Below are 26,726 nucleotides of genomic sequence, written 5' to 3'. Positions count from 1 at the left end.
CTGCTTCTGACTGGTCGGTGAAACGGTATTTAGCGTATGTTCGTGAGGAGCAGTTAAAGGCAAGAGTTGTTCCGCGCTAGGCTGAGCCTTTCCTTCTTGAAGATTTGATGAAGATCTCTCGCCACATCCATTTCTAGCTTATGCATTCTGCGAATTTAACTCCCTCTCGGATTTATATCCTGGCTCGGGACCAGGTCATGTTTAAGGCCTTATTTTTTGCGGGAGATCGCGCAGCCGATTTGTTGGGTTTAAAAACGGTGGATATCTTTCGTTTCCCGGATAATTCTGGTTTGTTCTTGAACCATCTTTGGACAAAATCATTAAGGTCGGGGGATGTTCATGTTTTTGCTTTGAAGAGGGGTACCAATACGTGTGTATGTCCTGTTAGAGGAATTGAGTTGTATTTTAGCATTTCTAGGTCTATGGGGTTAAAGTTAAATTTCGGTTTTTTGTTCCGATCTGTAACTAAATCAGGGAATATTTCACCCCAGGGGTTGGACTCTTAACTGCAGCCCAAGCTAGATTAAATGCATATACCACCCCTTTGTCTCATAGTTTATCTAGTGCGCATTTTACACTTCACGGTTTTCGTAGTGGTGCCACGGTTTCTTTAGCGCTCGCGGGTCTGAGTTTGCATGAAATCATGGATCATGTGGGTTGGAAGAATAGTAAAACGGCGTTGCATTATATCAAGTTAAAACAAGTAGTTAACCCGGCAGGTGCGGCTGTAACATTGGCGGACCTTGATATTGAAACTGGCCAGACATACAAAAGGCTTAATAATTTAACAGATTTTTCGCAAGCTTTTCAAGATTAAGTATCAGGATAATGGTTTTTTGGACTCTGATTCTAAAGTTTGATATAGTATCGGTTATAGAACTCCTGCTTCTATCAGAGAGTCTAGGATATGCGGATAGTCGCTTGATATTTCTTTTGCTTTGTATACGTCAAGCCAAAGCGTTTTTTCTTTTGTTATATAGGATATAAGGATTGGGAAGAGAGTGTTAAATAAAGGTTATGCTGAGCTGGATACTCTGTATTGTTTTATGATGACAGGTGGCGCTGGGCTTGGGGAACCGCATACCTCATTTACATGTAATAAATAACAATACCCAGGGCAGAATATTACACTATGCAAACTCAATTTGCATTGTTAATTAATGCCCTGGGGATGAATATTAATGTATGTATAAAAGACAAACATGTGCTCTATTCAATGCACTTTGCTGTAGTCACGGTCAGTGATTGTTTGGCATCCCGCCCACCCTTCCCGAGAAGAAGGCGGGTTTGAGACCCATGCTACTTCTTTTCGCCTTGGTTTGGGCTTGTCCCAGGCCAGAGCGATTCCGCATACCTCATTTACATGTAATAAACAACAATACCCAGGGCAGAATATTACACTATCTATTTACTGTTGTAAGAGGTCTTCCTTGGTGCTTTTTAACAAGAGAATTATTCGTATTACTTAATCTATGCTTTTGTGTGTTATTTTGACAATAATTTCAAACACAGTTGGTCAATATAAAGTTTCAAATATGTAAAGGAAAATATGTACACAAACAGGGATACAAGTTAGCGTAATGAGTCTGGTAATGAACTTTTAATTTGGAGCCGCATGATTACTGCCCATTTCATTATGTCTGACGTAAAGTGTATCAGTAGTCATTGCAACTGTGATTACTACATCAACCCCTAAAAATCATTTGGGAAGCACTCTTTAATCTGTGATAACTATTTTTATTTGAATCTGTCTGACCGGATTAAGAGAGAACAATGTTCAATCTTTCTTCAGATGCGTCAATCAGAGCTTCAGCACAGACTGACAGCTCCAAAATATGTTCTGGTGGATCAGGCGGGCTAATACGTCTTAAAGCTCGAAAGGTAGGCCACACGAATTTTAATGGCAATAAAAAAAGTATTATCATTTTGACTTTAAGAGGTAAAAATATATCAGAGTTAAGGTATGTTGAATGTAGCATGCAAAATGCTTGTTAAAAATGAACCGGTAGTCACTGAAATCCCGTGATTCTTGAAGAATAAAACTACACCACTGGTGAATAAACGTTTTCAGCATAATAGAGCACACTTAAAGAATTTAATGTTCTTTATAGTTTCTGAATGAGAAAAAATCGGCAAGAGAATCGAAAAAAGGGGGTCAGCTGATCCTCATCCAACCTGGTGCTTACTTCCCTTATCTTACTAGTAGCTATGTTAACATTTATTTCTTAATTGGGGTCAGTTTTTGAAAGCATTAAAGCCGCCACAACCAAAAAAATAACTGTCTAGTGAAAGAATGATTTTCAGTTAACTTCAGAAAACACGCAACCTTCTGAGACCTATAGCTTTGGCCTCGTAAAGCGGGAATTGCGGACAGATGGGAAGCCTCCCCAGTTCTTGAAACATTTTCCTCTTTTTCCTGTTATTCTCACATAACTCACTGAAATCTAAAAAAATGTTTCGGACATATTGGAATATAAAACATGACAACTTTTTAAAGGAGAAGGTCATTCCAAAATGGCACTTTTTCCCCTTCCGTCAATAGAAAGGTTATATAAACATTAGGTACTCACCGAAGTTTCAGCTTCCAAAGAGCTTTCTATCCTTATGAAATCCTTGTTCAAAGTAGCCCAAAAATCGAGCACGGTCGCCGCCATCTTGGAATATACTTAGCAGCCTGGCGATGTTTGCGTGACGTCATTGAGTTTAACCAAAATGGCTGAGCCGTATCGTTTCGAGCCCGAGCGTGTAGGCTGTGAGTACGCTATTGCCTGGCACGGCCGTTACGGATCTGATGCAACGCTAAACAATGTCTTAAAACATGGGGATTATAGAAAAACGGGAAAGACAAAAAAAAAACTAAATTTTATGTGCATCAATCTTTGTACACGCAAATCTCAAGAAAAACTCTTGTTTCACGTTGAATATAAAAGAAGGAAAATGCGGTCGCTCAAAAATGTGCAAATTCGGAATTAACACCGTGGAAAAAATTACACTCAAAATTGCGATTAACTAAAACTGATATCGCCCTAATTTTTACCTTTCTGAAATGCACATTAGTTGTACTCTCATATCCACTGGCTTTCACTTTGCAGTCTTCGATAATTGAACGATAACAAATTCAGCATTACATGTTTTAGTTCTACGTGCGTTTGTAACGTCTGAAACAAGCGTTTCAAACGTTCCAAATGTTTGACTGTCTTGGCGCGTTTCGATCGTTTCATGTTTGTTTACGTACCTTGCGTTTCCTCTGCATAATTTTACTGAAGTTATTGATTCTGACCTTATCAAACTAAACTGTCGACCAACCGCAGTTGTTTCCAATGAGACCCGTATTCCCTTCTGAATCAAGCAGAGGAAACGTACAGTGAAGCGCAAATAACGATAAATTCAGTTGCAGTTCCCGAGAGTATTATTTTAAAATTTTTTATCTTGATCAGATAATTAAATTGGTCGATCCGTTTCAGGAATCTATTGTTGACATTATTATAGTCATTTTAAACTCAGTCGATATTACGTCTTTTTAAACTGTTGAAAAACTCAAAACTTTGCATCCTGTGCTATTAAAATGTAATGTTTCATTCACAAAATTTTGCTTTTACAAAAAATAAGCGCTAAAATATCTTGTGAGTATGCCATAATTCACCAAGCGGCGCGGCTTCTTGTTGGCTTTCGGAGCAGTGTTGGGCTGAGAAAAACTGATTGATCGAAATAAGTAAATTTCTATTTTTTTGTTTTGTTTTTGTTGCATGTTATGTAGCTCTTGTTTTTCGAATATTCAGTAGTAATAATTGATATCTACTTAATTTGTCCTTAAAGTGTTTTGAGTTATGCACAGATCTATTAAAAAGTCTTAATTCCTTCAGTAGGTTTATTTCTGATAACAGACGAAGGCTTTACCGAAAAGACTTTGCCGTGACATGCGAAAAATAAGCATGATGTTTTATATCAACATTCTTAAACACCTGAAACGATCGAAACTAAAAATGCCAAACGCTTTAAACGATCTAAACAAACGATGTCAAACGCTTTCAGTTGAACCATCGAAACGCACGTTTTTTGAACGATCCAAAGGCTTGCAAACGAAACAAACGTTGTCCTCAAGTGTGACCGAAGTGACCAAAATTTGACACAAATCGCAAAGCTAATTTCCATGTTTTCTCAAAATCGCTGTTTCAAAGCTCCAATTGGAACGGGAACTCAAATTTTGGTCAGTTGATTGAGCATCGGACTACAGTGCGGGAGGTCGTGGGTTCAAACCCCGGCCGGACCAACACTCAGGGTCTTTAAATAACTGAGGAGAAAGTGCTGCCTTTGTAATGACATCTGCAAATGGTTAGACTTTCTAGTCTTCTCGGATAAGGACGATAAACCGTAGGCCCCGTCTCACAACACTTTAATGTTCATAACCCTGTGGGACGTTAAAGAACCCAGACACTAATCGTAAAGAGTAGGGCATGGAGTTCCCGGTGTGCTGGTCTGGTCTTTGTGCTGTTTCATGATTTCATGGGTTGGGAGGGTAGAATGAGGTCGCTAATGGACATATGCTGATGTAAACCGCATTTGAATATATGTAAATAGAAAGTGCGGTATATAAATGCATTACCATTACCATTAATTATGTGAAACATTAAAACTGTGTAATGACATTCCAAAAAGCTGGCATTGTAGCGACAAAATAAAGGGCCAAACTTTAAAAATTAAGCTCGTTTGCGCGTACCAGGCAATAGCGTGCGCTCAGCCTGTAGGCAACGTTGATCAAGGAAACAGTGGCTCTGATAACGAGAACGAAGGTGCAGAAAGACTGTTCAACTTAAATTGGTGCTTGTGCGAAAGATGCGAAGTGCGGAAGACCGCAAGAGAGTGCGTTTGTTGTGTTGAAGAACCGGAATAAAAAAAGCTTGAAGGTACTTTGTTAACCAGTATCAGGATACGACGAGTACTTGCTCTGTATTTTTTTTTATGTAATCTTCGCTGAATATGAAATCTTATATAATAGTTACAACTGCGTCTGGTTTTTTCTTTCTTTTGCGAGTTTTACCACCGAGGAGATTATGTCGGTGGTCCACTTCAAAACAGTCATCAGTACAGTGGTCGGTAAACGATGGAAGGAAATACCTTTTTTGCCGTCTATTTGAGACCTATTTGAGCAATACCGATGGTGCTGAACAAAAAGGCATGACTGCAAAAGGACGAGTCGACTATCCAAGCTTCCCACCAAACTTCAGGTTGAACTCAATGACGTCACACAAGCATCGCCAGGCTGCTAAGTATATTCCAAGATGGCGGCGACCGTGCTCGATTTTTGGCCTACTTTGAACGAGGATTTCATAAGGATAGAAAACTACTTGGAAGCTGAAACTTCGGTGAGTACCTAATGTTTACATTACCTTTTTATTGACGAAAGGAGAAAATGTGCCATTTTGGAATGACCTTCTTCTTTAAATTACTGATCAACTCTCCGACAGGTGGATATACAGAGAAACGGAAGACTTGCTGTTAACGGAGGAAATGATCATCAACGTGGTTCTCGGTACCTTTTGGGCGGTGGAGCAGGCGGGATCATACAGATAATATCACCTGAGGGTAGTCTTGCGGCTAAAACTTTATTACTTGGACATGGAGATTCCTCCTTATTTTGTAACTCTAGTGCAGAAAATGGATACATGTATTTGCCAGGTAATGTACAATAGTGATAATTACGTATTGTCTTGTTGCACTGTGGTGTGAAAAAGCTTCAACAAGGACAGCACCTCTGCTGGCAAACTTTATCCTTCTTCAGCCCGTAATAGTCCATCAGCGGAGACCCGAAAATTTGGGTTTATTGCTACAAACGAAACTTGTCTAATCTTTTTAAATCGTTGACTATTAATCAACATAAAAATGTATGATAGCAAGGATAGAACGGTAGCTTTCACTTTGTAAATCGAATTTTAAATTTGTTCCTTATAACCGCCTTTTGGCCGCCATCTTGGATTTTCGGGGAAGGCTACAGAGTTGCTTGTATTCTTTTTAACGTACAAGACAAGCATTTTAAACGCAAATTTAGAACGAATTGGAACTAAAAACATGATTTCAGTTTATTCTAGAGTTTAAATTATAACTACGTGACGTCATATGTGACGTCACAACGCCTGAATATTGGCCACAATATGACCAGTTTGCCGTTATAATAATTGCAAAAAATTAAATATTGTGGGGTTTAAAAAAAAATTTCGAAAAGAAAAAAGAGCAAGGAGATAAAATATATGTATACATTGCAAGTGTGTTGAATAATGCCCCCTCCAAAACAGTTGCCTGTTTCCTACCCCCAGCTTCAGTTCCCAAACACGTGGTCTCACAAACTTTCAATAGCTTTTTCGCTCCGGTGTGAAAGTTTGTCTTCTGCACCATGATCAATGGCGGACGAATTTATTATATAAGGTTGTACGGCGGGATTCAAAGGTTAAGCCCCTGTGCAGAGATATTTCTTCAGGGATAACCTTATATCGTGCCGCAGTGATGCAGAATCACAAACTAATTTTGGAGGTTTCAACTGAAAGCGAATTCGCCACACATTCCATCAAATAGCATCGCAATTGCTGAGCTGAGTTCACCAAGATTTGCAAGTTGCTAACAAACCAGCTGATGATGCAGCAACTGGAGCCCTGAGGTCTAGGGACGGAAATCAGCCAAGCTCAGAGATTCTGCCAGATTAATGTTTGTTTTGTAAAAGGTCTAAGTACAACTGAAGCCAAACACACCACCTAAAGAAGACGATTTGAAACCAAGTAGAACTAATGACTATATTCCACTCCTACTCGACGTCTTTTTGATTGCGTTTATTTCTAGAAAATCACTTGACTGTGAGAGTAGTAGTACAGAAAGAACAATAAGGCTGAACGAATCTTTTGTACAAGATTTTGTGTTTTACTCCAAAAAGGGTGTCATTTCCTTCTGTTGTAAAGGCCCTGTGTAATAACACAGAGATTCTGAAGCTTATCAATAAGTAAGCCTATGGCGTACGTTATGACCTAGTATAAGAGATCGAGACCGAGCATGCGTTAATTAGAAGTTATCAATGGGCAGCGAGAAAACCGGCCACTATAATTCAGAAGGAGTCCAGGTCCACTGTCGCCCCATGTAACATTGATATCCTAGAGTGTACACAGAGTGTGTCTGGAACATTCCAACTCGAGAATTCCACCCTCGTCACGGAGAGAAATATGAGAGCCGGAGAGGAGCGACGAGTCAGCTGACGAAGACTACGCACCACCAGTAGCGAAGAAATGCAAGAGATCCGTACCACGATTGTAGTGACTAGAAAGATCACCAATTTCTCCGGCGGAAAACGGGAGGGGCCAGGAGAACTGCCGCGCGTTCACTGAAACCACGCAGTAAGTTCTTATAGTGACAAAGCAAAGGAACTGACGCTGCGCTACCTCGTGTGTCTCGAGTTCAGAAAGCTCGAAAAACACCCATTTTTACTAGTGCCCGGGTGGTCTGGATTTAACATTAAAGTAAGCGATCGTGTTGTGGTTGTGGAGAGCACAATTAGTTATTTGGATACTATAGACTCCCCTGCCACTGACCCTGAAGACCGTGTACAACGGCTGGCTCGAGGGTGTGGCATAAAAAAATCGGCTGCAGTTGAATACTGTTGTTTGTGTTTTTGATCAGCCTTTTTATGCCAAGGCCATGGACGTTTACTGGAGATTACTGGAACCACAAGGAGCTATTCGTTGCCCTAGACTTAACGATGGGAAGTTTTCATTTGTTGTTAATGCTTTTGGGAGTCATCGGAAGCCGATTCAGGCATGCAGGGCTTAGAGAACTAACTGTCCAGAGCGATATCGTGGCAGAGGGTTCTGATGGTGTACAATACAAAAACGTACTCCCTACCTATACGGTGAAGTCATGGAACAAGCTGCCCAGTGTCTGTACTGAGGCGCTCGTGTGTCAGCTGTACAGATAGAAGTGCCAGAGTGTGGATGTGCTGCACTATGAGATTCACTGCGCCAGAGCCTGGAAAGTCAAACCAGAGGCTCTGCCGCTATGCGAGTCATCTCTGCGACTTCACGTTACAACAGCAAATTCTCAAGCAGCAATCTGAAGAAAAGCCATCGTTCAGCTTCTGGTAATCCCCTCCCATCATTGGCACGACTGGAAGGTAGAGAACGTCTTTAACGTCCTAGAATTTGTGTGGCTTGGGTCTAAGCCAACGCCACAAAAGGTCCTGGAACTACTCTCCTGTACGTGCAAGAGAGCATAAACGGTTGAGAACTGCTGCTGCTTGAAGGCGGCTCTGAAGTGCATTGACATGTGCAGTATCCAGTGTGAGAATATGGCGACTGATGATGGCGTTCAGTATGAGAGTGGGGGTAGTGGCTCTGAAGATGTAGAGGATTGATACGAGTAAGTACGTTTACAGGTGTAGGTTACTTGCAATGGTGAGCAGAGATATGGTTATAACCATTTGTTGTGTCTTTCTTCAGTTTCGATATAGCAAAATTCCTCTCTCATGACGGGACACATGTTTTATAACGCTTTCCGTGCATAGGTACGTTTTTTCTTTTTTCAGTCTCAATGTTCGAAATGACATGAACGTAGGTTAATGTTATAGCTTCTATATGCAAGTAACAGCACTGAAAAAGGACGTTGGGCGATCGTGGCGCTTCTGTACTCAAACGATCTCTAGACTGAACCCTAGTCAAACCTCAAGTGTGGACCTAGCTATCTACTCTGATTTGTGGTATGTTGATTCATGCCGTAGCATGCTTAACTAAACGTAGAAGACACCAGCAATAGCTTTAAAGGCGTTTTCCTAGCATTGTGATGTAGAGCGCCTTAACGGTAATTTGATTATTTGAGATTATTGATATAGAAGTTGAATACACAAGCAAGAAAACAAAATGGCGGCCACTGTGACGTCATTCATGACGTCATCATAGCGTGAACAACCCTAAACAATGCTGAAAGATATCTCAGATACGCATTATTCCAAATATACGTCTAGGCAAAAAATCTTGCATATTAAAGAAAAAATAACATTTGAAAAGGTTTTAATTTTTTTGAAAAACCAAGATGGCGCACAAAAGGGGGGTATGAGGGCAAATTTAAAATTCGTTTTACAAAGTGAAAGATACCGTTCTATCCTTTCTATCATGCATTTTTTTGTTGTATTTTTATGTCAAAGATTAAGATTAGACAAGTTTCTTTTGTTCCCTTTAAGTGAGCCATAACCCTCCCCCCCCCCCCCCCCCCCAACTGATGCATTGGGACGCATTCACAATTGACCTACCGTTTTGTTTTTCCTAGCTTTTTTTTCCGTCTTCAATAATTACATGGTCGTTACGACTGGAACAGATCACTGCACTTATGACATATGTGTATCCATGCTAGTCAATGTTGATTAGTTTTTAAATGACGGCGCGTGTGTCAGTTATCATCGGCTACCATGGGTGTTTGACCAGCGCTTGCTTTCAAGCTTTTTTTTTTACTGTAACATGTAAATATATCGCCTTGGATAGACAAACTTCTCATCAGTCGAATTCCCGTTCCTTATTGGTAGGTTATCAGACGCAGATTTTTCTGCTTGATTCGAAGCTGAAGCGGAGAAGGAGATTCCAGAACTTACAGTACGGGCTGAAAAAACTATGCTCATGAGATATTTGTTGCTTTATTTTCGAAAATATTCGGAAGCTCAGGTTTTGGACAAAAGTATAAATCTAAAGCTTTTATGATTGAGGATTTTTCAGGACAAACGAGAGCCAGGGAAGATCATAGTCATGTATGAGGGTATATGTGACACCTACAGCCAAAGAAATGCTTACCTCTTATATATGTTGGCCCTTCGACCGACGTTACTGTAGAAAGAGTCGTCCAGTGGCTGAAGTGGCGTTTTTCAGGGCCGATTCTGGACTGAGTTTATACTAGTACTGTTGTAATAACTTACAATGAATGATTATTCAAAGTCGTTTGAATGAACAGAAAGATCGTCTGAAATTGCGGACATAAAGCATCTCTGAAATGTACGAAAAAGGTGAAAAAGAAAAAAAAAAGAAGAAGAAGGAGAAAAAATAAAAAAATTCGAAAGTTTGATCGAACTTTGATGTGCAAAGCATGACAGACTGACAAATATAATTTTAAGGCTTAGGCGAACATCATCGCGGGGAGATTCCAGTGCATCTCTATTTCATCTCTGGAATATCTGTATTTGACCATCAAAATTCAATTAAATGATGTATTTGTAGCAAGGCATATTATCTGTAAACACATTTTTGTTGTTATACAGCCCATATAAAAAAATTAGAAATATCAGAAATTTAACAGCCCTATATATTTCATTAGCCTTAGATGCTGAATCTGGACTGTATAAAGAATTTCCTCTCAACGCCCGCAATTGGAGTCAAAGTTCTTCTTTGACAATGATGCCAACCACTTCCACTGCAAAAACCATCCAGCCGAGCTCTAGTAAGCATAATTCATGGCAAAGTACTTAAAAAACTAGTTAGTTGAAAATAGATGCGTAAAGAGTTGCTGTTAATTACCAACTTTTCGTTGACAATCATTTGCTTAAAGTGCCCCTAACCCTTCAATTTGTTTCCTTTTGGTAGATTTCCATATCTTTCAAGAACTCATTTTCGAAAAAAATTTTGAGAAATATTGAATTCTTTTTTTTCTACGAGCGCTAGAAGTGAAGGCAGTCTTGTCGATATTTTCACCTATCGTTCGCATTAGTCCCCCACTCGGCCAAATGTGGAGCGTGACGTAAGAAAAGGACATCGTGCAAAAATATCCGAAGATTCGCGGTAATGCTTCAATTGTAAACAGAGAAAATGGTTGGAAAATGTGTGGTTTTTGGATGCAGCAACTCTCGAAATGTAGAGAAAGGAATCAGCATGCATAAGATTCCTTCTGAATCCTTCTGAATCCTTCTGGTGTCCTTTTCTTACGTCACAGCTAAGAAAGTGTCAAATATCGGACGCTTCTAATTGGCTCGTTCCTAATGAGCCCACGAGAGAAAAATTTGTCCAGCGGGGCTTAAAGGGCGCAAAAATTTAAAAATTTCAGTAACTTTTAGCGCTCGTAAAATAAAAAGGATTCAATATTTCTCAAAAATTTTTTCGAAAATGAGTTCTTGAAAGATATGGAAATCTACCACGAGAAAACAAATTGAAGGGTTAGGGGCACTTTAAAAATACAATTGTCGTCTTGTTTAAACTTTGGACTTATTTCTAGATACTTCACGTATTTACGGCTTTACAGAAGAGCACTGTTTTTCAATTGATAACAACTTGAGGGTGGTGGTCGCCGAAATTGCGCGAAGTACCACAACAACAACACTTACGTAATGTAGGCATTTATTCGGGATTTCTCCCCCGAAAGAATAATTGTGAGTAGTCGTAAATATTCTCAAACCTTGGGAACCTCACAATGAATACATTATTCGATCTGGTTTACATTTTTTGTAGGCATTGAATTATTACCGTCTCAAGGGTATATCTACTTTTGCCACTGGAATCAAGCTAGCAACAATGGAGTTGCAAGCTAACAGCTACTCTTTGATAACATCAGTCTTATATGGGTTGAAGTTTTGAACAACAAAAAATGATATGAACGTTTTCTTTTTCCTCAGAAAATCACCGGACTTCAACCTTCTTAAATATTTTAACCTTCAATGGGATCCGTTTTGTTACTGCTCATATGTTCTGCCCATCTCGAGTTACTCGGGTTTCTCATGGGTGGTGCCTACTAATACAGTGATACTTTTGCGCGGTATAAAACTATGGATTGATAGATAGTTCTATTAAGATAAATCATGGCAGCACCCGGGCCGGCTAAATGACGATTTACTTTACATCATAAAAAAGGATACTACCAAATACTAAAACATAGAACTAATTATTATTATTATTATTAATGGGAAAATATGACATTATACATCTAAAATTAAAGGCCTAAAAATTATGAAAAAAAAACTAATGATCTCCCTTCCTCGAGATCAATCCACTACATCAGTCTCTGTAAATTTGAAATCCACTTTCCAAATTTGAATCCTCCGGCTCTTATCTCATTCTAGATTTTGCCTTGGAATAGAGTTCGAAAGCCTCGAAAACACTGTCCTTCCCCCAACACTTGGACTGCAGAACATTAGAGGGTTAAAGGCGCTTTCACAGACAAGAAAAGAACTCAAATTAGACGATTGCATGAAATGAATACTAATTGCCCTTCCTTGAATTGAAAACTTTCTAGCTAGCGAAAAAAATTCGATTACCGACCAGCTTATAATTAAGAGGATTGGGGACAGAGTTCGATCGACGTGACAAAAAGCATAAAATTTTCAATGTTCGCACCAGACCTTCGATATTTTTTTCAATTTTTTCTACCTCCCTTTTCATGGGCTTTTTGGTCTTATATTTATTTCAATGTTGTAATTGGTGATGAAACCACAATTTCTTGACTTTATCTATTGAATGGCTGAGGATTTTATTTTTTCACTTGCGTGACGATGTGTGAGGTTAAAACCACCCATTGCTTCTCCAGAAGTTACAGTTTTAGGAGATTAATTTTTTCCTGTCAAAATAACCATCATTACAGAATTTTAGGTGGTCAAATATTCCTTTTTTGTTTTATATTAGCCGCCCTAAAATGGTCAGCGGAGGTCACTAACACCCGCAAAACAACAGCCAATCAGCAGTTTTCCGATTTTCCACTACGCCGTAATTTCCAAATGGCAGCCAGGATCTCTCTGAAACCTCAGAATGACACAAAATACCTTAAAACGTAACAGAGGAGCACCGACACTACAATGACAGATCTTAGTAGTACTCCTTCACCTGTGACCTCTAATATCTCCACATCATACAAGATTCTCATTAGAATAAGTCCGAGATCATTCTACCAGCAAGGTTTTGTGGGAAATGTATCATCAATAGAAATTGGACAGTGATATTGACCAGTTCAATTTTATTTCAATGTCGGACAGAAGTTTAATTTCTGCTCTCTCTAGAATTTCATGCCTGATATCACTGTCTTTCAAAGAACTTGCTTTTTGAACAAGAAAAGGCCCATTTTTTGCGAAAAATAAACCACTCATTGCTTGCGCTACAATTCCTTTTTGCCTACTCCCTGTATCGCCTACATTTTAACGCCAAGTGACAAACATTCCAAAGCAACTGACCCAAAATTACGGCTCACAGCACTGTAACCGAGTTTTCGTCTAGGCTAAATGCACTTATCTCCGCAAATAGTACATCGAAGGGTTTCCCCATCCTAGAAGCGTGTTGAAAAACTCATGTAGTAGAACAATGATGTGCGAGGCAACATAGGACAGGAAAAATGCCACAGTTTTTTTTTTAAACGAGTATCGTACCAAATTCGATCGCCATTGACAAGGTATGCTAAGGTATTCAAATCGCAGTGCGTAAGACATTCTTTGTTGAGGAGAACCGGAATCGCATTCTACAATAAAATATATCAGCTACGGTGGAATGCTGTACGCGCTGATTTGACTATATTGTCGTAATTTCTCAGAAACGAGTTTTCTTTATCATTAAATATGAAAATCAGTTTTAATAAGGCCTGAAGAGATTTTGCAAAGGGTGTAAATTCAAAATTTAGAATATTTTAGTGTAAACTATTCAAGAAAAAAAAGCTCGTTCAGCAAAAATGGGCGTAACGTTTGTGGTGTGATTCATTAACTTCAAAGCAGTGTTTGCAAACAGATAGTATGGTTAAAAATGTTTTACTTAAACGTATTTTATTTTGTAGCAAAATCCGCTGATTTATCGTCTGCAATAACATCTGCCGTTGCCACACATTCAAGCAACAGTGAAGTCGATGTTACCAGTCATTCTTCATCGACATTAATCTGTAAGTTGTTTTTAAATTTATCATAATATAATCTAGGGATATTTACGTAACCTAAAAGTAATAAAACACACAAGAAATGCAGTCATGAGAATAAGAACATTTTAATGCAAACGATGGAGAGCAAAAACTCGTTCAGCAAAAATAGGCAAAACGTTTGTGGTGTGATTCATTAATTTCATTCATAATGTTCTACATCAGGTCCGTAGTAATTATATAACATATTTGCCTGCAAATAGAACTTTTATGACTTTTCCCGCCTTAGAAATTAATTGGTCCGAGTGGTCCTGGGTCTTGGGGAGGAAGTAATTGAGATAAGGTATACCCAATTTTAGTGCATTCATCAGTCATATGATCAATATGATCTACCAAAGTCATTCGTCTCGGTTCAGCAGCGGATTAAGACGTGCTTTTGTTCTCCCGCCTCCTCCCCAAGGCCAGCCGCTTTCCATTAATGCATACCTTAGTGTTTCTTTTTCTGTGCTCTGACCTTTACTGGGCCAGATTATGTCTCTATCACTGATTATATTCAAACTACATATTTTGAATAAAAGCGGCTATGAGCCTGTGCTCAAGGCCATTTTGGTCCAACTCTGGTAATCTTGATTCTGTGCACAGTAAACCAAGCCTAGGCAAGCCAGCACACACTACGGCCATTATACATCTTAAAATGGAAGGGAAAGGTATAAGAGTGTAATTAATTCATACGATACAATACACTGTATCGCATTCTGTAGTTTATGAATACACAATTACATTGCAACTGACTATTGCATTAATTGCCTGCACGACTGTGGGAAACCTAAGGGTGAGCCCTTCGTGGATGACGAGACGAGCTTGTAGTCATAGACTAGCTAGGCTGTGGTCTTATGCAACATGTCGAAATTATACCTTAATCCGTTATCCACTTTTTTCTCCTTTTTCCACCAGTTGCTACAAACCGTATTTTGATTACGAAATCATTTGAGACACGCTTAACCATGTTTCAACTTCCAACTTCAGTGGTACCAGTACCAGGTTCGTGTGTATTTTAAACATCCCAAATTTTACAATAACTGTCCAAATTCCCGCGCGCTGATTGGCTCGTAGCTATTGTCTATAAGAGTACAGACAATAAAAATGACGTCAGATGTAACGCGCGCGCTTTCTCAACGAAAAAATATAGCAATAAATTCCGCTCGTACTTTTTCCATGTTATTGTAAAAAACAAATCGACGGCAGTTTTCTATGGTCTATACTCTTATAGACCATAAAATGACGCCATAAAATGTCCAAAACTTGGCAGTGAAACCACTCGCCTGCGGCTCGTGGTTCCACTTGAGTTTTGAACATTTTTTGACGTCATTTTATGGTCTATAAGAGTATAGACCATAGAAAACTGCCGTCGATTTGTTAAATAACTATGATACGTTACATCATTAAGGCTGTAAACTAACTCGTAGTGAATGATTTGAAGTTCTAAAAAGACACTGAAATTGTCGTTTCGACAACCTGAGTGGATATCCTTCCAAGAAGCCCATAGCTCAGGTTATCGATGTCACAAACTGCAGTCTCCTTCATACTCTCATCGGGAGGATTGCCTGCTTCTCGTTTACTTATCGTTTCGGTGAGTGTACGTTCGAATGGCCTAAATTCGGATTTAATTCTAAAGAAAATCTAGCGTTTTCTTGCCGGGTTGTATTGTCACCTAAAAGTCAATAAACATGGGAAAATTAATTCCTTTCGTTTTCGAAGGGACGAAGTATATCGTTAAGGGAGGTAAATAAGGTCAGCTAGCATTTACGGAAGGCCAACAACAGTTCGTAGATGCGGGGGATCGGGCTCTGTTCCCTAAATGGCCTTTATTCGGGGATTTCGTCCCCTAAAGAATATTTGTAAGTAGTTGTAAGTATTCTCAAACCCCATCCCTAGGGAACCTCGTGGTGAATATATTATACGTTCTGGTTTATGTATTTTGTAGCCAGTGATCATGAGACCAGGTATTTTTGAAATTTCATTGAAATATTACCGTCCAAAGGGCATCTACTTTTGCCACTGGAATCAAGCTAGCAACAATAGAGTTGCAGTTAAAAGCTACTCTTTGATGACATAAGTCTTATTTGGGATGAAGTTTTGAACAACAAAAAATGATATGAACGTTTTCTTTCTCATCAGAATATAATCACCTGACTTCGACCTTCTAAAATATTTTAAATATCAATGGGATCCATCTTTCCCGGACCGTGCGAGGCGATATGTTTTCAATAAACCAAATCTATAAACATTTGATCATGATTATCATAAGCGAAGCCCTGTTTAATGGTTGGAATCGGCATAAATTCATTTACAAAGACAATGTGAAAAATAAAATGGCCTCAAAATACACTTAAGCACAAAAGCGCACCCTAAAATTAAAAGGGACTAAACTTTATCCAATTGCAAGTTTCGATACCCAGTTTGTGCTTTGTTCCAAGACCTTGAGCTACTTCAAAACCTTTTGTAATTTGACACAAGAAATAGTAAAGTAGCGATCGACGTAAAAAAATTTAACTTCTAGCCGCTATGTTGTACCGATGGTGGCTGCAGACAGAAGTGCATCTTCGAATAGCTTTGAGCGCAGTTTAGACGCGAGCGGGAGCAAAAAGCATAAAATTTTCAATGTTCGCACCTGGCCTTCGATATGTTTTCAATTTTTTCAACCTCCCTTTTCATTGGTTTTTGGTCCTATATTTATTTCACTGTTGTAATTGGTGATGACACCACAATGTAACATATATTACATATGCATTGCTTCTCCAGGAGTTACAGTTTTAGGAGATTAATTTTTTCCTGTCAAAATAACCATCATTACGGAATTTTAGGTGGTCAAATATTCCTTTTTTGTTTTATATTAGCCGCCCTAAAATGGTCAGCGGAGGGCACTAACACCCGCAAAACAACAGCCAATCAGCAGTTTTCCGATTTTCCACTACGTCATAATTTCCAAATGGCAGCCAGGATCTCTCTGAAACCTCAGAATGACACAAAATACCTTAAAACGTAACAGAGGAGCACCGACACTACAATGACAGATCTTAGTAGTACTCCTTCACCTGTGACCTCTAATATCTCCACATCATACAAGATTCTCATTAGAATAAGTCCGAGATCATTCTACCAGCAAGGTTTTGTGGGAAATGTATCATCAATAGAAATTGGACAGTGATATTGACCAGTTCAATTTTATTTCAATGTCGGACAGAAGTTTAATTTCTGCTCTCTCTAGAATTTCATGCCTGATATCACTGTCTTTCAAAGAACTTGCTTTTTGAACAAGAAAAGGCCCATTTTTTGCGAAAAATAAACCACTCATTGCTTGCGCTACAATTCCTTTTTGCCTACTCCCTGTATCGCCTACATTTTAACGCCAAGTGACAAACATTCCAAAGCAACTGACCCAAAATTACGGCTCACAGCACTGTAACCGAGTTTTCGTCTAGGCTAAATGCACTTATCTCCGCAAATAGTACATCGAAGGGTTTCCCCATCCTAGAAGCGTGTTGAAAAACTCATGTAGTAGAACAATGATGTGCGAGGCAACAAAGGACAGGAAAAATGCCACAGGTTTTTTTTTTTTTTTAACGAGTATCGTACCAAATTCGATCGCCATTGACAAGGTATGCTAAGGTATTCAAATCGCAGTGCGTAAGACATTCTTTGTTGAGGAGAATCGGAATCGCATTCTACAATAAAATATATCAGCTACGGTGGAATGCTGTACGCGCTGATTTGACTATATTGTCGTAATTTCTCAGAAACGAGTTTTCTTTATCATTAAATATGAAAATCAGTTTTAATAAGGCCTAAAGAGATTTTGCAAAGGGTGTAAATTCAAAATTTAGAATATTTTAGTGTAAACTATTCAAGAAAAAAAAGCTCGTTCAGCAAAAATGGGCGTAACGTTTGTGGTGTGATTCATTAACTTCAAAGCAGTGTTAGCAAACAGATAGTATGGTTAAAAATGTTTTACTTAAACGTATTTTATTTTGTAGCAAAATCCGCTGATTTATCGTCTGCAATAACATCTGCCGTTGCCACACATTCAAGCAACAGTGAAGTCGATGTTACCAGTCATTCTTCATCGACATTAATCTGTAAGTTGTTTTTAAATTTATCATAATATAATCTAGGGATATTTACGTAACCTAAAAGTAATAAAACACACAAGAAATGCAGTCATGAGAATAAGAACATTTTAATGCAAACGATGGAGAGCAAAAACTCGTTCAGCAAAAATAGGCAAAACGTTTGTGGTGTGATTCGTTAATTTCATTCATAATGTTCTACATCAGGTCCGTAGTAATTATATAACATATTTGCCTGCAAATAGAACTTTTATGACTTTTCCCGCCTTAGAAATTAATTGGTCCGAGTGGTCCTGGGTCTTGGGGAGGAAGTAATTGAGATAAGGTATACCCAATTTTGGTGCATTCATCAGTCATATGATCAATATGATCTACCAAAGTCATTCGTCTCGGTTCAGCAGCGGATTAAGACGTGCTTTTGTTCTCCCGCCTCCTCCCCAAGGCCAGCCGCTTTCCATTAATGCATACCTTAGTGTTTCTTTTTCTGTGCCCTGACCTTTACTGGGCCAGATTATGTCTCTATCACTGATTATATTCAAACTACATATTTTGAATAAAAGCGGCTATGAGCCTGTGCTCAAGGCCATTTTGGTCCAACTCTGGTAATCTTGATTCTGTGCACAGTAAACCAAGCCTAGGCAAGCCAGCACACACCACGGCCATTATACATCTTAGAATGGAAGGGAAAGGTATAAGAGTGTAATTAATTCATACGCTACAATACACTGTATCGCATTCTGTAGTTTATGAATACACAACTACATTGCAACTGACTATTGCATTAATTGCCTGCACGACTGTGGGAAACCTAAGGGTGAGCCCTTCGTGGATGACGAGAAGAGCTTGTAGTCATAGACTAGCTAGGCTGTGGTCTTATGCAACATGTCGAAATTATTCCTTAATCCGTTATCCACTTTTTTCTCCTTTTTCCACCAGTTGCTACAAACCGTATTTTGATTACGAAATCATTTGAGACAGGCTCAACCATGTTTCAACTTCCAACTTCAGTGGTACCAGTACCAGGTTCGTGTGTATTTTAAACATCCCAAATTTTACAATAACTGTCCAAATTCCCGCGCGCTGATTGGCTCGTAGCTATTGTCTATAAGAGTACAGACAATAAAAATGACGTCAGATGTAACGCGCGCGCTTTCTCAACGAAAAAAAAAGCAATAAATTCAGTTCGTACTTTTTCCATGTTATTGTAAAAAACAAATCGACGGCAGTTTTCTATGGTCTATACTCTTATAGACCATAAAATGACGCCATAAAATGTCCAAAACTTGGCAGTGAAACCACTCGCCTGTCGCTCGTGGTTCCACTTGAGTTTTAAACATTTTTTGACGTCATTTTATGGTCTATAAGAGTATAGACCATAGAAAACTGCCGTCGATTTGTTAAATAACTATGATACTTTACATCATTAAGGCTGTAAACTAACTCGTAGTGAATGATTTGAAGTCCTGAAAAGACACTGAAATTGTCGTTTCGACAACCTGAGTGGATATCCTTCCAAGAAGCCCATAGCTCAGGTTATCGATGTCACAAACTGCAGTCTCCTTCATACTCTCATCGGGAGGATTGCCTGCTTCTCGGTTACTTATCGTTTTGGTGAGTGTACGTTCGAATGACCTAAATCGCCTCAGAAATTCGGATTGAATTCTAAAGAAAATCTAGCGTTTTCTTGCCGGGTTGTATTGTCACCTAAAAGTCAATAAACATGGGAAAATTAATTCCTTTCGTTTTCGAAGGGACGAAGTATATCGTTAAGGGAGGTAAATAAGGTCAGCTAGCATTTACGGAAGGCCAACAACAGTTCGTAGATGCGGGGGATCCGGCTCTGTTCCCTAAAAGGCCTTTATTCGGGGATTTCTTCCCCTAAAGAATATTTGTAAGTAGTTGTAAGTGTTCTCAAACCCCATCCCTAGGGAACCTCGTGGTGAATATATTATACGTTCTGGTTTATGTATTTTGTAGCCAGTGATCATGAGACCAGGTATTTTTGAAATTTCATTGAAATATTACCGTCCAAAGGGCATCTACTTTTGCCACTGGAATCAAGCTAGCAACAATAGAGTTGCAGTTAAAAGCTACTCTTTGATGACATAAGTCTTATTTGGGATGAAGTTTTGAACAACAAAAAATGATTTGAACGTTTTCTTTCTCATCAGAATATAATCACCTGACTTCGACCTTCTAAAATATTTTAAATATCAATGGGATCCATCTTTCCCGGACCGTGCGAGGCGATATGTTTTCAATAAACCAAATTTATAAACATTTGATCATGATTATCATAAGCGAAGCCCTGTTTAATGGTTGGAATCGGCATAAATTCATTTACAAAGACAATGTGAAAAATAAAATGGCCTCAAAATACACTTAAGCACAAAAGCGCACCCGAAAATTAAAAGGGACTAAACTTTCTCCAATTGAAAGTTTCGATACCCAGTTTGTGCTTTGTTCCAAGACCTTGAGCTACTTCAAAACCTTTTGTAATTTGACACAAGAAATAGTAAAGTAGCGATCGACGTAAAAAAATTTAACTTCTAGCCGCTATGTTGTACCGATGGTGGCTGCAGACAGAGGTGCATCTTCGAATGGCTTTGAGCGCAGTTTAGACGCGAGCGGGAGCAAAAAGGATAAAATTTTCAATGTTCGCACCTGACCTTCGATATTTTTTCAATTTTTTCTACCTCCCTTTTCATGGGCTTTGGGCTTTTTGGTCTTATATTTATTTCAATGTTGTAATTGGTGATGACACCACAATGTAACATATATTACATATGCATTGCTTCTCCAGGAGTTACAGTTTTAGGAGATTAATTTTTTTCCTGTCAAAATAACCATCCTTACGGAATTTTAGGTGGTCAAATATTCCTTTTTTGTTTTATATTAGCCGCCCTAAAATGGTCAGCGGAGGTCACTAACACCCGCAAAACAGCCAATCAGCAGTTTTCCGATTTTCCACTACGTCATAATTTCCAAATGGCAGCCAGGATCTCTCTGAAACCTCAGAATGACACAAAATACCTTAAAACGTAACAGAGGAGCACTAAAATGAAACAAGCAATGAAAGTTAAGGTTACTTCTAACCTTCGCGGGGCTACTTTTTGCCGAATGGTTATTTTTCGATCAAATTGAAGTTAATTACTTAAACTTTCATTTTCAAAGAAATATAATTTAAAATCTTAAAGCATGCCTCTTGCCCCCCTCCCCCCCCCCCCCCCCCACCCCCGACCTTGGTTATACCGTAAACGTGCTCGCAGAATCTGTTGGCACTGTTGGAAAAGAGTAGGGCGTGGAGTTCCCGGTGTCATGGTCTATCTGATTAGAGCCGTTGTTCATTGACCCTAGGAAGCTCCAAGGGGGAGTGGTCAATTACATATACATTACATTACATACCCGATTAATTCGACGGAATGGCGTTCTGTCATTTTACTGTTTACCGGTTTCCTTCGCCTTAGCAGAGGAATAACCAAAATAGCTTTTAAGTTTATCGAATACTGCATTTAATGACCTTTTTATCGATATATAGATTGTGGTGGTTTCCTAAAAACCAGCGTGCGTACGAATTTTTTTCGGGAAGGCACCTGCGAAGGTTTGGAGTAGCCTTAATATTTGTTTATTGACAGCACAAAGATTCCAATTTCTAAGTAATCAGCTGTTCAAAATTTGATTGCCTCGACAACATCAACCAAACCAAATCAACTTGTTCCCAGATGACTTTGAAAACAATTCACGAACTTTGGTGGGGCTTGCCCCATACGTAAAAATCATAAATGTAATTTAGCCATCGTAAAGAGATTCGAGTGCTGACGTTTCAAGCGTTTAGCCCTTCGTCAGGTAGAATCGCACTGTATTCGCCCTAAAGAAGGGTTAATTCTGCAGTTGTCAGCACTCGATTCTTTTTACGTTGGCCAAATTACGTTATAAACCCAGTTGATAAAACCAAACATTAATTGGTCTCCACTCCCCCACCAACGTAACACCACAGTCTAGAAACTAAACCCCTGTCTACCTGTTCCCAGATCAATTTGCAAAACAGTTACAAAGTTTGCTGTCCATGGCTAATACGCTAAAAAAGATGCAAATTTTTCAGACTGTTCGTGGGAGGCATCCACCCTTTATATAGTCTACATATAGGATTAATACATTAAATATAACAGATTTCTGTAAAGGATATCAAATGTATATTATTCGTTGATTTCATCTCAATGCCGAGGAGCCTATTGTCATCTAGGACACCAATACTATGGTAAAGGTGCAACCAGATCTTCTGACTAAAGTGTGTTTCAGCACTATTATCTAATCCCCACCCCAGTAATTTAACAACCGGTCAAGGGAAAAGTCTGCTCTTTTTCTCAACACAGGGTTCACATCTAATCAGAGCAGGACGTTTCCTACTGAATCGATCATTTGGGGCCAAAGGATATCATCTACATCCACCGTCATAGCCATGCAACAAAGTGAGTAAAATAGTGAAAATTGTACATTACAAACAGGTTCTGTAGTTAACTGATATAAAGCATCAGACGCCATTTTGCATTTCTTGCAAAAGTGCACGTGTCCTCGTAGCTCATCATCATCAACTTATTTAAACACGAATAAAATCATCAGACCTTACATAAAAGGAAAACGATTGATCAATGTATTCTGCTAGGATTCAGTTCACAAAAAAAAAAACCTTTCAACTGTATTGATTTTATGATGAACTGTAACTATTGACCATCAATACGGTAACGCTCTCAAGTGTAATAAGGGTTTGAGCAAAGATTTGAACAAAGAACAGTATCATTGAGGAAGTGTGAATGATCATGCGAGATTACTACCACTGTCTTGTTAACATCGCCTGCCAATCACATTTGATGTGGAAGGTCACTCTAAGCTGAATATGAGTATGACATCTTTTCCCGGACGAAACGATCAAAGTTCTTGATTGGAGATCGATTGTTATTGTGATTCTTCCCAGATTCATTTTTTAGATAAATTACCAAAAAAGTCACACATACTCTGTGGAGTTCTGAGAGCTTCGTTGGCGATTTTCGTTTAATAGAGGAACATCGTTCACATAGCAATTTCATGAATGATCAAAGCTGAAATTATGGGTTGAGGAAGAGGCCACTTGTCAAATATTAATAACTAGCTTTTAATCATTGTCTTTCTTTGATCCTTTCTACAAGCTGCAACGTTACCTTTCACAAGTTCCATTACTAGTTACACTTCAATTCCAGTTACACCATCAACACCAGGTACGTATGCAATTGGTAACTTTGCCAATTAAAACTTTAAAATTGCCAAGAGTGATACAGCGTACATTTTAATGCCAAGTGACAAACATTCTACTGCAACTGAACCAAAATTACGGCTCACGGCACTATAAGCGAGTTTACGTCTAAGCTAAATGCACTTATCTTCGCAAAACGTACATCGAAGGGTTTCCCCATCTTAGAGGCTTGTTGAAAAACTATTGAGAAGTTGTATATCTTTGATTCATTTTCTTTTTTAAAATATTTAAGATAATATGTGCTCTCACTGATCGATAGGTGTGTTTAGATGAGAGTGTGTAAACATGGTTATGACGTCATATAGTCTACATAAAGCAGTATATTTTATAAAAGCAATAGAGGACTTTTTCCGTGTTTACATAGCCTCACCGAAACACTCGGGGAGGGGGGGGGGGGGGGTAAGGAGAATTCTTGCAAATTATACAAACCCACGACTGCGTCTCGGGTTTGCACAACTGTCTCGAATTCTCCCAACCCTCCTCGCGTTTAGACGAGGCTATGTAAACGCGGAAAAAGTCCTCTATTCATAATTGCTTAATTGTTACGAATGCTTTTTGTGTAACCAGGGAAAAAAGACTGAGAGTTTATGCCAAGTAATGTCTTATGTTGGTGAACTAATGACTTACTCTGGTTATGCATTTGTTCATTTTAAATAGGACCATTGAATTGCACAATTAAACCAACAGAAGGACAAAGCCTCAACACAACCTTCAATATTACCTGCTCTGGTTGGAATTCACCGAACTCTTCTCCTTTAACCTACGAGTTTGGGTATACACTTCAGAATGGCTTACGTGCCACATTATACCAAGGGAATATGAGCAGCTTTCATACAGTATTGATTCGAGCCATTTCTACGATAAAAACTTCAATACGTGATGCAAATAGAACATTAATGGAAAAAGAATTGAATGTTTCGGTAAGAATTATTTTATTAGTATCTTAAAGAGGCTTCTGCACGAGTAAATGATTGAACTGCTTTCTGCAGACTAGCTAGTTATTTCCCGCACAACTTTATTGTTGCTACTTCAGTGTCTACTCTATAGGTCGTTTAAATCTGAGCTTATAACTAGCAGTGCCGGCGTCAAAATGGAAAGTTTAATTTTACTTTGCTAACCATGATCAAGATATTTTAAGTAAAGTTCTTTGGGCTGGCCCGGTTAGCCAAGCAGACTACATGTCTCATAGAGGATTGGAATAGAATTACGTAATCACACGTAATTGTCTCAGAACACTTCATGATAATACTTTGCATTGTTTATCATTAAAATGTTTCGTTTTAGTGAAAAATGAAGGAAAACCTGATTTGAATAGCTAATTGACATTCTGTAAAACGTGTGGCTTTCGTTTACTTGAATGGTGGAAATTGCATGAATTAGCAAGGATTAACCAAAAAAGGTTACACAGTTCTGCGCAACATTAGTGAACACTGATCTACAGGGTTCAACTGCTCCGTTTTCTTTTGTTGTTATTTTAGATTATCTATAGAAAGGTGGTACAAACATTATATTACCGAAAGCACTGTGTACATGGTCAGCAGACGGCTAACCATTTTGATGATCGATTGTTTGAGTGGAACGCGAAAAATCTGTGTGGTATTGTAATAAACATAATTATAGGGTCAGTTATTAAAAGACAGTTAAGACATTGTTTAAAAAAACCACGTTTTAAGCAATTTTCAATTTTGCCAACAGTCATATCTAAACACTCTCTGCTGCTGATGGTAACAAGAAGGCTTCCATTCCATACTAGAAAACTATTTATCTACTTAAAATAAACCACTTATACACACATTTGGAGACTCACTAAATTGTACTTAAGACGCGGCCTAAGTTAGACTCTTTTTAAATAACTGGCCCATAGTGTTTACAAGAATTTTTACGTGGGGAATATAGCCGTATTGTCATCCAGAGCGCTGTGAAATCAAGTATATAAATGATTAATCGTGAGCTAACTCGGCCGTACGGCGTTTTTAAAAAAATTCTTATTAAACAGCTGTCTAAAGGCTTTTCACGCACAACCCCAGACAAAAATACCGTAACAGTGCAAAACGGTGGGGGCTGCAAGCGAAAACGTGTTTTTGGTAATTTTAACTTTGATTAGGGGGTAGGGGTGGCGGCTTCTTCCTCCAAACCATCACGTGTCGCGTACATTTTTGTCCGCGGTTGTAGGTTTGTTGACAGAGATTATTTTCAACCCGACATAAAAAAAGGCGAGCCATTCCGACGCTGGCATAAATTTTAAAAATGCTGTTTGTGAAAAACATCACTAACAACGACAATGGATTGGATAATTTTTTTCATTTTTTCAGCTTTTCAGATTCAAGCAGCTGCACCTCCTTCATAGGTCACATTAAAATAGGAAAATTGACTTTTAGCTTATTGTTCAGCCATTTTCCTTTAGGACAGAATTAAGTCAACAGACATCGCTGGCACAGTTATCTCAGTGTTATCTGCGCTGGCACGTAAACACGAGCTAACACAATTACCTGAAAAATCTCAGCCCAGTGACCCGGTAAGCCGGGCTGGCTCGGTTCTCATGCGATCACCGCGTCAACATTTTTGTTCAGTTTAACAGAAGCGACGGGATTTGTGTAAACTTGTTCAATTGTTATCTATCAAAAATATATCAATTTATTATTTTGTGCATTTATTATCAAAAAGCGTAAGAAATATCCGTACCTTTACTTTTTAGGTTCGTCCCACCTCTCTTCAAACGTGTAACGAATGGATGGCAGAATTAATGAAGTATAACAGGAGTGGAAATGAGGGAGCAAAAGTCCTGGTTGTAGCAGAAATGTTATTATCTAGTAATGAGAACTTCAATATATGTCACGAGGTGAGTATCACTTAAAAGATGAACTGAGTGAAAGTCTGAACTTGCCTTGGTGAAAATTAAAATGGTTGTAACATAACAGGCATTAGTCAAAGATTATTGAGGGGCGTTGGGCTCCTCAAATTTTCCAATTTTCCCATGGTAGACCCGTTCCCGTTCGTTTTTTAAAAAACTTACTTCAGTGAAAATGTTTATGTGTTTGTGGAAAACTTATCATCTTTACTAAAGATGATGAGTTGCGGTTTTTCTTTCAAAATTTATTACTATAGTTTTAGGGCAGCTGTGAACAGGTCACGGCGGCTGTTCTTTACCAAAGTTGAATGCATTTACAACAACATACCGCACTGCAGTTACACAAGGCTTCTGCAAACGAGCGTAGAATTGTTCAGCGAATTAGCAGAGGCAATGACGTAGCAAATGCTTCAACGTTACTAGTTGCGTTTTTTGTTACAGTTCGGTGCGACTGGATAACAGCGAGAGGAGAAGCCTTCGTCAAATTGAGGCTAACGTGTTGGCCAAATCCCCCCGCATTTCCTGCCAGCAATAGCTCCTGAAAAACTTTTCGATGCTTGGCAGTGGGGACTAATTTGATGTCGATCCATCCATTGGCCCGACAATTACAAGTACAAGAGAACTTCAATTTCTTTCACAT

At 38.8% G+C, this 26,726-nt stretch overlaps 1 pseudogene across 1 annotated transcript in view; it reads left to right on the top strand.

Moving 5' to 3' along the window:
• Positions 1–26,726, top strand: part of LOC146460914 (polycystin-1-like protein 2) — a 47,327-nt pseudogene that overhangs the window by 6,757 nt on the left and 13,844 nt on the right. The window contains exons 2-10 of the transcript XR_014857560.1: positions 1,793–1,881; positions 5,466–5,676; positions 10,327–10,449; positions 13,750–13,851; positions 14,779–14,865; positions 17,859–17,960; positions 18,888–18,974; positions 23,896–24,158; positions 25,934–26,077. The product of XR_014857560.1 is annotated as a polycystin-1-like protein 2 (transcript). The remainder of the gene's footprint in view (positions 1–1,792; positions 1,882–5,465; positions 5,677–10,326; positions 10,450–13,749; positions 13,852–14,778; positions 14,866–17,858; positions 17,961–18,887; positions 18,975–23,895; positions 24,159–25,933; positions 26,078–26,726) is intronic.

The sequence above is a fragment of the Pavona decussata genome, unplaced genomic scaffold (genome assembly GCF_977016875.1).
Source record: "Pavona decussata unplaced genomic scaffold, jaPavDecu1.1 SCAFFOLD_207, whole genome shotgun sequence".
NCBI classification, from domain to species: Eukaryota; Metazoa; Cnidaria; class Anthozoa; order Scleractinia; family Agariciidae; genus Pavona; species Pavona decussata.
The sequence above is the reverse complement of the archived record's forward strand: the minus strand, read 5'-3'. Positions and strand labels throughout refer to the sequence as shown.